Genomic DNA, 12,708 nt, shown 5'->3' with positions numbered 1-12,708 from the left:
CGTCTCGGAGGAGAGGCCTCGACTGAGTTCTCGGGAAATGGTCACCAGAGTCGACGATTTCTAAAGGAATATCTGTCATTATGGAACACCCATAGGACAAAATATATCCAACAGAAACCTCGTCTGGAATGTGGGTCTCATGAACGACTTAACGTAGCAACATGCCACGCAAGCCTCATGACTATCCACTCTAACACTTATGTGTATGCTCAAGCCTGGGTAGTGGGCTTATCTCTCATAGAACATCCCCCCTCAACAAACAAACAACCCACGGAACCCACAGATACAACAAACATATGTACATGAACGCAATAAGATAAAGCAGGTAAATGCGGAAAATAAATAACTGTACAAAAGAATAAACACCCAACAAACAAGAAACCTACAAAAGCTAGGAGGGACTCGCTTAGGGAAACCAGGTCCCCAGCAGAGTCGCCAGCTGTCGCAACCCGAAAAAATACAGAGGTGCGAAAAAACAACCGGCGAGAAAGAAATGACAGAAGAGTCGCCACCGTGCGTTATTTATCCCAAAGGAGGGAAAGGAAACGCTCGAAGTAAACCTGGAGAAAGGAAAGGAAAAGACAAGGTCTCGCAACCAAATCTTGGGTTCGGGAGTCGATTATGCGAAGGGAAGGTATTAGCACCCCTACGCATCCGTAGTACTCTACGGGATCCACTCTTGTTTGTTCTCGTCTAAAGGGTGTATGTTTATCTAATGTACTATTTACTAAAAGAAAGGGTCAAAGAAAATGACTCGCACGGATGTCGCATCCACTGCATACGTATCTCATCTGAATATGAGAATCAGAGTCTTCGTAGCTCGGCTACCTAGGGGTTAAGGATAAGTGTGCTCGCTAAGACATCGTGTCTTATGCCTACGTATCTCATCGGGAATGAGAATCAGAGCAAAACGTAGTTCAAACTAACTACGGGATTAAGGGTCTCGATTGCAACTAGGGCAAGAGAAAAGGAAAATCTCGATCGCAACGAGGGCGAAAGAAAACAAGGATTAGTTGTTAGTTGTTAGTCAAACTCGGCAAGACATCGCATCTTGTGCCTACGTATCTCATCTGAACATGAGAATCAGAGTTGCCGTAGTTCGGCTACACGCACACAAACAAACACAGACAAAGGCAAACGTGGAGCCTGACTGCCAATCACTGGACTTACATCAGCATCCGAACCAAACACACACACAAAGGGGCAAACGTGGAGCCCGACTGCCAATCACTGGACTTACATCAGCATCCGAACCAAACACACACAAAGGGGAAAACGTGGAGCCCGACTGCCAATCACTGGACTTACATCAGCATCCGAACCAAACACACACAAAGGGGCAAACGTGGAGCCCGACTGCCAATCACTGGACTTACATCAGCATCCGAACCCAACAAACACAAAGGGGGCAAACGTGGAGCCCGACTGCCAATCACTGGACTTACATCAGCATCCGAACCCAACAAAACCACACTGGAACCCGAATGCCACTTGATGGACTTAAATCAGCTTCCAAGCACACAACAAGAACAACAAACAACAAATTGCCAAGGAGTCGGGAACTCGAGCCTAGCAATTGTCAAACAAACACACACAAAAAGAAAAAAAGTGCTCGGAGTGGTCTCGCACGACCACCTGCCTACATACCTCGTCTGGAACAAGGATCAGGGCGATGTAGTTCCCCTTCATAGGGGTTGCCATCTGAATATGGACTTACAAAAGGAGGACACCAGTTGTGTCAAAGGAGAGTGGGCAATGTGTTCACGTCCTAGCAGTAGGTGTCGCAGCTCGCTGAATCGAGTCTTAGGCAGTTACCTCTTTGCAATAGGACGGACTACATGCCACAGGATCGGAGACGCTCGGAAAGGTCTCGAAGTGGGGGAGCTCTGCCTTAGAGTTGTCATGCAATGTGTACTTAAGCGTTTAGGATTTACAAATGGGAATATCTACCTAATGTTAGCATGCAAAGAATATGGGAATCCTACCTATGTTATCATACAAAAGGATATGGGAATCCTACCTATGTTATCATACAAAGGGTTCTATCTAATGGGTGCTACCTAATCGGAACAAGAATCGACGAATGGAGCAAGGAGAAGTGTTAGGGATAAAGGTAGATGGCGATGCATGAAGCAATCGACTTACAAGGTTGATGGCGATGCATAAAGCAATCGACTTACAAAAGGGTGGATGAATACGTGCTGGTTCTGTTAGGTTTTGAGAAAATGATTACTCGACGTTGGATCGAGGTTTTGATCTTGTTTTGAAATGGTTATCGGGTATTCATTTTATTTCTTGTATTAACAGATGAATAAAGAATGAAAGAGTATTATACATTTCATGGGAGGGGGATACATTTTTTATGAATGGGGGTTGACATGGCAATCAAGCAATATAAGTATATGCCTCATACACCATACAAATAGGCCACAGTTAAACAGACAAGTAAGATATGAACAAGTATATAATCGAATCAAATAATCAAAGAATGAAATAATGAAGCATTAAACAATGTATGAGTGTAAGTGCGAAGTAACCGGCTCATTGTAAGAAAGCCCAAGAGTAAGCTATGTGAGGTCGATGGCGATGCTTAAAAAGCAATCGACTTACAAGGGTGTAAAAAATGGGCTCGATATTAAATCGAGAAAAACATGATTTTTATAGTTTTAAAATGGTTTTGAATGAATGATGAAATTAAAAGATAATAAATTAACCATGAGTATAATAAAAACATAAACATAAAGTGGAATGCTAAAAGAAAATAAAATGCAAATGCTGAAAGAAATAAAATGCTCAATACGGGTATCGAACCCACTACACTAAAAAACCATAGAAGAGATGAGCTATCTCCATCTCCACCAGGCCACAAGTGGTCACCTGCTAGACTAGTAGCAATCCAAACATATGGCCGAAAATAAATAACGAAAAACTAACTAAAAAAAGAAAGGTGAAAATGGGCCGTTGGAGTTTGGGCTAAGACAAAGCCCAATACTCAACAGTCCCTTAGACTGTCTGGGTTCGGGTTGCAGGAATCCGCTCCGGTTTGGCCCCAGTGAGGTGGCACTAGAGATATGGAGCAACACCCCAACAACGTGAATTTTTGATGGTGAGCAGAGGAGAATAAAATTCTCATTAATGGCTGGTGGGCGGTGCTTAAATGGGAAAACGGTGGGATTCAAAGGAAAAAAACCAAAAGCCAATGGATAAAGGGAAACACAACACATATATCAAAATCCAAAGGAAAATCTTAAAGGCTCAAATCAATGGAAAACTTGGGAAAATCAAATACTGAAACTTAAAACTCGGTTCTTCTCCGGTAAGAGAAATCAGAACGAGATCCTCATCCAAGTGTAGAAACTTTCTGTTTTTTCTCTCAAAAAAGTCATGGCTATGAACAGGCAAATAGAGTTAAACAGAAATCGAATGCCAACACTAACCAGTTGCGACGGAGTCGATGGCGATGCGAAAAGCGATTTTGGATTTCTCCCTCTAGAACGTTTCTGTTTCGGCTATCCCACTTCGACTCGTGCGAATCCTCCAACGGTACTCCGATGAATCCTTTGCGTGCTCCCTGAAGTGAGGTACAGATTCTAGCTTATCTCCTCAATCTCTTTCTTTGATTATGGCTTTTCTCTTATTTTAGGATTAGGTTTTTTTGTTTGCTCTGAAGTTTTTAATTCCGCCTCCGATTCTCCCCTCTCTACTGATTCACCCTTTTCTATTTATGTTTGCAAATTAGGGTTTTCTGTTTGGTATACCGAGCTCCAAAAGAGGAACTTTCTGGAAGTGCTTTTTTGCGCTCAGGATTGGATCGCCCTGTTCGATGCTACAACCCGGAAACGGTAATTTTACATACGCCCTTTTCGTCCTAAATTTGTCTCAATACCAATTTGGGATATTTTCTGGAATTTAACTGCCTTGCTGAATGGTTATCCTTTTTACTGCAGTGAATTTCTTGTAACAGGGGAAATGCAACGACTGCTCTCTATATAAACCATCTGTTTTGCAGGGCTAACCATAACTTTTTTGGTTGAAATTACAGTGTAACAAGTAGATGTAATCTCTGCATTGCTAGGTGGAACCTGAGTAACCTTGGGTGGGGATATATTTGCATCGCTATGACTGGAATTTGCCCTTGGAGGAGTCTTGTGAATTGGTAGGGATAGACTTCTGAGGCTGATTAAATAAGCATTTCAACACTAGAGCCTTGAACCACTTGATACAAAAGTTTGCAGCAGATGATTGAGTTGCAGAAGAAGGATGATAAGCTACTGCTAACATACTGTCAAGATTGGAACTGAAGGTTAATTTAATTGGAAAATTAATGAACTTCCATGCTATTGGTTTCCAATTGAGGTCAGCTTGTGAACATTGTGCCTGCTGCTAACTTTGTTGTTTGTTGCAGGTTTGGTTCCACTTCATCGACTGAAATACGACTGGCTTCTATCCGATGCTGCACTTCTAAAGCCTTTTACTGAAGAACTATGTATGAAAGCTTGTATGGAAGATTGCTTGTGTTATGTGGCTATTTTCAGGTTGGGTAATAGTTGCTGGAAGAAGAAGTTAACACTCTCAAATGGGAGAGTTGATACCACACTTGAAGGTGCCAAGGCCTTCTTGAAAGTGAGAAAAGATAATATCTCCTTTGTTTTTTTTTTCCAAATCCAATCAATGGGAACAAGAATAATAAGGAAACTTTGGTTTTGATTATTTCTGTGCTTTTTGGTGGTTATGCTATTCTCAATGCTGTATTGATTGTAACAATATGTGCCAGCGCCTCTATTTTTCAGTACAAGAAGAAGCTTAGAAGTGTCATCAAAAGTGACACTTATGTTGAAACCAATTTACGTTGCTTCACTTTCGAAGAGCTTGAAGAAGCTACTAATGGATTTGACAAAGAGCTAGGAAAGGGAGCTTTTGGTATTGTTTATGAAGGAGTCGTCAACAACAACACATGTTCCGAAACTCGTGTGGCTGTGAAAAAGTTGAACAATTTTTGTTGGATCAAGCCCATCGAGAATTCAGGAATGAACTGAATGTCATTGGTCTCACTCATCACAAGAACTTGGTTCGTTTACTTGGATTTTGTGAGGGTGGATCTGGAAGATTGCTTGTTTATGAGTACATGAGCAATGGCACTTTGGCAAGCTTACTTTTCAATGATGAAGAGTGCATTACTAGGATCATCCATTGTGACATAAAGCCTCAGAACATACTTCTTGATGATTACTTCAATGCGAGAATTTCTGACTTTGGACTAACCAAGTTGATGAACATGAATCAAAGCAAAACCAACACTGGCATTAGGGGAACAAAAGGGTATGTCGCACTTGAATGGTTTAAGAACATGCCTAATCACAGCTCAAGTGGATGTGTATAGTTATGGTGTAGTGTTACTTGAGATAATTTCATGTAGAAGATGTGTTCAAGAAATGGATGATGAAGATGAAGAGAAAGCTATACTGACAGATTGGGCTTATGATTGTTACAAAGATGGTGCTGTAAGTGCATTGGTTGTCAAGTCATCCAGAATGCCATAGATGTTGTTGATCTGAAGATGCAATCGACCTTATTGTCTCGACTTTTTTTTTTGATCAAGTTGTGACATTATCAACCCATCCATATGGTTGCCGGTGATACAGAGAGTCCTGGAGCACTGTGAAGATCCTAGCACACGGTAAAAAGTCATGAATGAGATTTTAGGAGCAGTTAGCATGTTAACCCAGGATCAGTACGGCAACTATGTTGTCCAGCATGTCCTTTTCTACAAAATTGGATCCTTGTATAATGTAATCACAGTTGCACCAATTACACAGAATATTGTTCCTGCCACTTTGGCCAATCCATTTTTCCATTCAGTCTCACTTGCTCTATTCTTAATATTATTGCCATTAGAAATGTTGTAGCAGGGACAGAATTTTGTATTGCTGATAATCTTTATCCGGTCTTCCATTTCGAATACAATTGAATTGTTTTTTTTCTCACTGTTCTTTTCTTAGCAAGTGAAGCTGTGTAATTGTTCAAATCAACACCTTTCAACGAAGAATTAGAACTCAAATTCTGGTGAGGAGTAACTGGAGCAACTCCTTGAACAGTAGCATTTGTGGTTTGATTTGTGACCCTAGATGGTTCTATTTTTTACAATTTGAGTGTTGTTTGTGGCTGGAATAGTAACTGCATCTTGTGATGAATTTTTGCGTGCCCTTGTGTTGTTGGGAAATGAAGATTGAGATTGAGAAGTTGCACTGGTAGATCTAGTTGTGGAAGTGTTGTTTTACCACATGTAACAGTACCTTTGGTGTAATTTGGATATGGACATGGGTTTTTTTTAGGGTTTTCGGAATTGGGTTGACTTTGGTCATAGTTGACCAAAAAGTCAACTATTGACCAAAGTCAACAGTTGGTCCAAAAGTGTCAATTTTTTTTTGTATTTTCTTGTGTAAAATCAAATGTGATGGTTTAAAATGGATGAAATGGGTTGGAATGGTTTGAAAAAAATGATTGGGAGGTTGTTTTCACAATTGGCTTGAATGTTCGACTCTTGAGAAGAAAATAACTTGACTGATAATGTGTATGAACAAAACCATGAAATAAGACCATAAGGTTATAGTATCCATGAACCAATAACATGACTGGCAAGTGGTTAGAAACACAAGAAACTTGATTGTTCAGATGACCCAGACCATAGAGGTATCCACAATCACAACACCATGACTTTGAATCAAAACCAATCCTCATATAAAACCAAAGCAAGGTTAGGCCCAGCATGCCAAACAAACATAAAAAATTCAGGAGCAAAATCGGGGTATGACAATAGGGTATTCGTATATCTGACACATAATTTAAATATGTAAATTTATCTTCCAAAAAGGGGAAAATGGAATGAATTGATCTCAAATTTTTAAAAGATTTGAGGATTTCTGCCTCCTCGAAGGAAGAGCTTAATTGTCGGAAAAATGGAATTTCCACGACGATGGCAAAACCCTCTGATATTATTTTATAATCCAAATTCTTATTATACCCCCAAAATGGATTTTTGGGAGAATACTTAGCCGAAATGATTAAATGATTATGTTGATACATTCGAGTAATTAACCGTTTTACAATTAGTAAACTATATTTATTGTCATAACCTACATTTTCCAAAAAAATGGATCTATGAAAATGATGACTATAAGCAAGTCCATAAATATACTCCCTAAAAAGAAGTGGGTATAGGAAGTCCTGTTGGCGAGATCTAGATCGTTCTAAATATACTTGATATTCCTTCATTTTCTAAATTCGATTTGGTCAAAGGATCAGAGATTCATTGGATTCTCAAATGATACATAGTGTGATACAGTCAAAACAAGGTATTCTATATCTATATTCGAATTGAAATAAAAAACAAATATGAATGGGTACCTAGAAAACGAGTTAAAACCGATTAATGGACTATCTCCCCTCGCTTGTTCCTTCTCATTTTAACAAGCTAGTTAGAAATCCTTTATTTTTTGGACCAATCGCTCTTTTGATTTTGGAAAAAAATATCTTTATCAATATACTCTTTCTTCTACATATTTCTTGCTACCCCATAACATAATGGGGTATAGCTAATAATTAGGACTCATAACAAAAATCCTTAATCCATTCGTGGGAAAAAGTTTTTCCACAGCAAGCACTAATCCTTTTTTAACGTATAATTAGATATGGTAATCATTCAAATAAAAAATGAAAGCTCGTTGCTTTTTGTTTCCCTATAATTGGAGCAGCTAAGCTCCACACCTTTATTAATTCAACCCAACGTAATTCATTTGTTCCGAGTCAACAATTCAAAGAAAAATATTGGTCGGATCCAATATGAATGAAAAAAATTTAGAATTCACCGTTGATACGACATGCTGCTTTTTCCATTCATTCCTTTCTGGATCAGTCGTGGTCTTACAAACCCTACCGATGGTATGGATGAACCAATTAGTTCATAGAAATGTGTAAAAAAATGGAGTCGCACTTAAAAGCTGAGTACTCTACCATTGAGTTAGCAACCCTAATCAAATTACATACAAGGATGTGTATAGCCAATCGTAAAAAAAAAACGATGAAATTCTATAAATAATATAATCAAATGTTACACATTACATTAAATTACAATGAAAAAAAACAGAAAAAAAAATTAGAATAAAAAATGATAGACCACTTATTTAGTACAGTAGTTATTTGTGTATTACTATAGTTTTAAATTATTATTATTTTTTACATATTTTTCATATTTCTATTTCACTTTGAATAAAAAAAAACTTCTTGTTTGTATCAAACAAAATACAACGAATCCACCATTAAGATCAAGTAAAAAACCTATCTGACATGAGTCAATCAATCCATTTATTCACGATCAGATTATATTTTTTTGATACATTGTTGTCAATATTAGTGTTGAATAATATATATATATCGATCCTTCGGATCGATAGGATTTATTATAGATACAAACAACAAGTATTGTGTACAGTATTCGGCTCAATCATTTTAGTAAAATATTGGGTCGAGTTTAATGGAAATTAATAGAACGAATTATTATTACTGGATTACAAAGTATCCATTGTTGGGAATTCAAATTTGATTTCCTTCCAGACTTCGCAAGCAGCAGCTAATTCAGGACTCCATTTGCAAGCTTCACGGATAATTGCATTACCCTCGCGAGCAAAATCACGTCCCTCATTCCGAGCTTGTACACATGCTTCCATAGCTACTCGATTCGCTACGGCACTAGGTGCATTTCCCCAAGGGTGTCCTAAAGTTCCTCCACCGAATTGGAGTACAGAATCATCTCCAAATATCTCGGTCAGAGCAGGCATATGCCAAACGTGAATACCCCCTGAAGCATTAGGGATAACACCTGGTAAAGAAACCCAATCCTGAGTGAAATAAATACCGCGACTTCTATCTTTTTTAATATAATCATCACGTAGTAAATCAACAAAACCTAAAGTAATCTCCCTTTCTCCTTCAAGTTTACCTACTACAGTACCAGCGTGAATATGATCTCCACCAGACAAACGTAAGGCTTTAGCTAATACACGAAAGTGCATACCATGATTTTTTTTGTCTATCGATAACTGCATGCATTGCACGGTGGATATGAAGAAGTAGACCATTATCCCGGCAATAGTGAGACTGGGTAGTATTTGCAGTGAATCCACCTGTTAAGTAGTCATGCATTACGATAGGAACGCCCAATTCTCTAGCAAATACAGCTCTTTTTAGCATTTCTTCACATGTACCCGCAGTAGCATTCAAATAATATCCTTTGATTACACTTGTTTCGGCCTGTGATTTATAAATTGCTTCAACACAAAATAAGAAACGGTCTCTCCAACACATAAATGGTTGGGAGTTCACATTTTCATCATCTTTGGTAAAATCAAGTCCCCCGCGGAGACATTCATAAACTGCTCTACCATGATTCTTAGCGGATAAACCCAATTTTGGTTTAATAGTACATCCCAATAGGGGACGTCCATACTTGTTCAATTTATCTCTCTCAACTTGGATTCCGTGAGGAGGACCTTGGAAAGTTTTAACATAAGCATAAGGGATTCGCAAATCTTCCAGACGTAGAGCACGCAAGGCCTTGAACCCAAATACATTACCTACAATGGAGGTAAACATGTTAGTAACAGAACCTTCTTCAAAAAGGTCTAAGGGATAAGCTACATAAGCAATAAATTGATTATCTTCTCCAGGAACAGGCTCGATCTCGTAGCAACGTCCTTTATAACGATCGAGGCTCGTAAGTCCATCGGTCCACACAGTTGTCCATGTACCAGTGGAAGATTCTGCAGCTACCGCTGCACCTGCTTCTTCAGGCGGAACTCCAGGTTGAGGAGTTACTCGGAATGCTGCCAAGATATCAGTATCTTTGGTTTGATAGTCAGGAGTATAATAAGTCAATTTATAATCTTTAACACCAGCTTTGAACCCAACCTTTGCTTTCGTTTCTGTTTGTGGTGACATAAATCTCCCCCTACAACGCATGAATTAAGAATTATAGCAACAACAACAAGGTCTACTCGACATAACTTAGGAGTTAATAAAACCTTTTTACAAATGATCCATCAACTAATATTATCAATGAATCCGAATGGGTCATTGTTAAATTTTACCATGATATTTGATTTGGGAAATACATCATTATTTTATACTTTTTCATATGTATGGCGCAACCCAACCTTTTTTTTTGAGTCTCTTATTTTTTTTTTTTTGGAATATCATTTTCTAATCTAAATAATAAAAAAGATATTCTTGACCTTGACAGTGATCTATGTTGTATATGTAAATCCTAGATGTAAAAATCGGCAGAATTTTCCCAATAAAAAGAAAAATTGGTAAAAATGATATGCTAAGTATAAATCCTATGCTGAGGAAATAAAAAAGAAGGACCAATGAGATAGAAAAACGGAATCATAAAAAAAGTTCAGGTTCTAATTCCATAGATAATATAGTATTGTCTATAATCTAGATGACTGGGTTGACCTTGAAAATTCAATCATTGAAATTTTAAAACAATTGAATTGATTGGATGGTACCAAGAAAATCGATTATTAACTTACATTTATTATTCAATATCATTAACCACTTGCTTTGTTATCGAACATTTTTTTTTTGAAAAAAAAAAAACCGATATTTTGCAATATGACAATAACTCCTCCCCCTTCTGATACTGAGGTTTCTGTACTTGAAAAAAAAATCTGGGGCGTATCACGCAAATAATCGGTCCGGTACTCGATGTAGTTTTTCCACCAGGGAAGATGCCTTATATTTACAACGCTCTGATAGTTCAAGGTCGAGATACGGTTGGCAAACAAATTAACGTAACTTGTGAAGTACAGCAATTATTAGGAAATAATCGAATTAGAGCTGTAGCTATGAGTGCTACAGATGGTCTAAAGAGAGGAATGGAAGTGATTGACACGGGAGCTGCTCTAAGTGTTCCAGTCGGCGGAGCAACCCTAGGTCGAATTTTCAACGTGCTTGGATATCCTATTGATAATTTGGGTCCTGATACTCGCACAACATCTCATATTCATAGATTTGCGCCTGCTTTTATACAGTTAGATACACAATTATCCATTTTTGAAACAGGAGTTAAAGTAGTCGATCTTTTAGCTCCTTATCGCCGTGGCGGAAAAATAGGACTTTTCGGTGGAGCTGGGGTAGGTAAAACAGTACTCATTATGGAATTGATCAATAACATTGCCAAAGCTCATGGAGGTGTATCCGTATTTGGCGGAGTAGGTGAGCGTACTCGTGAGGGAAATGATCTTTATATGGAAATGAAAGAATCCAGAGTAATTAATGAAAAAAATATTGCGGAATCAAAAGTAGCTCTAGTCTACGGTCAAATGAATGAACCCCCCGGAGCTCGTATGAGAGTTGGTTTAACTACCCTAACTATGGCAGAATATTTCCGAGATGTCAATGAGAAGGACGTCCTTTTATTTATCGACAATATCTTCCATTTTGTCCAAGCCGGATCCGAAGTATCCGCCTTATTGGGCCGAATGCCTTCCGCTGTGGGTTATCAACCTACCCTGGGTACTGAAATGGGTACTTTACAAGAAATAATTACTTCTACCAAAGAAGGGTCTATAACTTCTATTCAAGCAGTTTATGTACCTGCAGACGATTTGACCGATCCTGCTCCTGCCACGACATTTGCACATTTGGATGAAACTAATGTACTATCAAGAGGATTAGCTGCCAAAGGTATCTATCCAGCAGTAGATCCTTTAGATTCAACGTCAACCATGCTCCAACCTCGTATCGTCGGTGAAGAACATTATGAAATTGCACAAAGAGTTAAACAAACGTTACAACGTTACAAAGAACTTCAGGACATGATAGATATTCTTGGGTTGGACGAAGTATCCGAAGAGGATCGCTTAACCGTAGCAAGAGCATGAAAAATTGAATGTTTCTTCTCACAACCTTTTTTCATAGCAGAAGTATTTACCGGTTCTCCAGGGAAATATGTTGGTCTAGAAGAAACAATTAGAGGATTTCAATTGATTCTTTCTAGAGAATTAGATAGTCTTCCTGAACAAGCCTTTTATTTGGTGGGTAATATCGATGAAGCTACTGCGAAGGCTACGAACTTAACTTAGAAATGGAGAACAAATTCAAGAAATGACTTTTAATCTTTGTGTACTGACCCCAATCGAATTGTTTGGGATTCCGAAGTGAAAGAAATTATTTTATCTACTAATAGTGGACAAATTGGGGTATTACAAAATCATGCGCCTATTGCCACAGCTTTAGATATAGGTATTTTGAGAATATTCCTTAAGGACCGATAGTTAACGATGGCTATGGTGAGCGGTTTTGCAAGAATAGGTAATAATGAGATCACTATTTTAGTAACTGATGTAGAAAGCGCTAGTGACATTAATCCACAAGAAGCACAACAAACTCTTCAAATAGCAGAAGCGAACTTAAATAAGGCTGAAGGCAAGAGAGAAACAATTGAAGCAAATCTATCTCTCTGGCGAGCTAAGACACGAGTAGAGGCTATCGTAGAGACTATCAAGAGGATCTCCTAACAAGTTGGTGCAAGAAAAAAGATGGAAAATTACAATAAAAAAATGGTGAGTAGAAAAACTTATTAGATACCGGAATCAATGGTATCTAATAAGTTCTCCCAATACCTTACCTTCTATTGGATTTGAACCA

The 12,708-nt window shown here is 38.3% G+C and overlaps 1 long non-coding RNA gene and 2 pseudogenes across 2 annotated transcripts; 2 read left to right on the top strand and 1 right to left on the bottom strand.

Annotated features, from left to right (window-relative positions):
• Positions 1-3,709: 3,709 nt before the first annotated feature.
• On the top strand, positions 3,710-5,628 carry LOC127135206 (uncharacterized). Of its 2 annotated transcripts, XR_007808466.1 has the most exons (4): positions 3,740-3,842; positions 3,948-4,303; positions 4,406-4,623; positions 4,775-5,628. It is a non-coding gene; the product is annotated as an uncharacterized LOC127135206 (long non-coding RNA). The 2 variants fall into 2 exon arrangements; XR_007808465.1 differs by having other exon boundaries at positions 3,710-4,303.
• Positions 5,629-8,549: 2,921 nt separating this feature from the next.
• On the bottom strand, positions 8,550-10,259 carry LOC127135201 (ribulose bisphosphate carboxylase large chain-like; annotated as a pseudogene).
• A 412-nt stretch (positions 10,260-10,671) lies between these two features.
• Positions 10,672-12,184, top strand: LOC127135200 (ATP synthase subunit beta, chloroplastic-like; annotated as a pseudogene).
• Positions 12,185-12,708: the final 524 nt, after the last annotated feature.

Source organism: Lathyrus oleraceus, chromosome 4 (assembly GCF_024323335.1).
Source record: "Lathyrus oleraceus cultivar Zhongwan6 chromosome 4, CAAS_Psat_ZW6_1.0, whole genome shotgun sequence".
Taxonomy (NCBI): Eukaryota; Viridiplantae; Streptophyta; class Magnoliopsida; order Fabales; family Fabaceae; genus Lathyrus; species Lathyrus oleraceus.
Note: the sequence above shows the minus strand (reverse complement) of the source record. Positions and strands in the feature narration are given on the sequence as shown.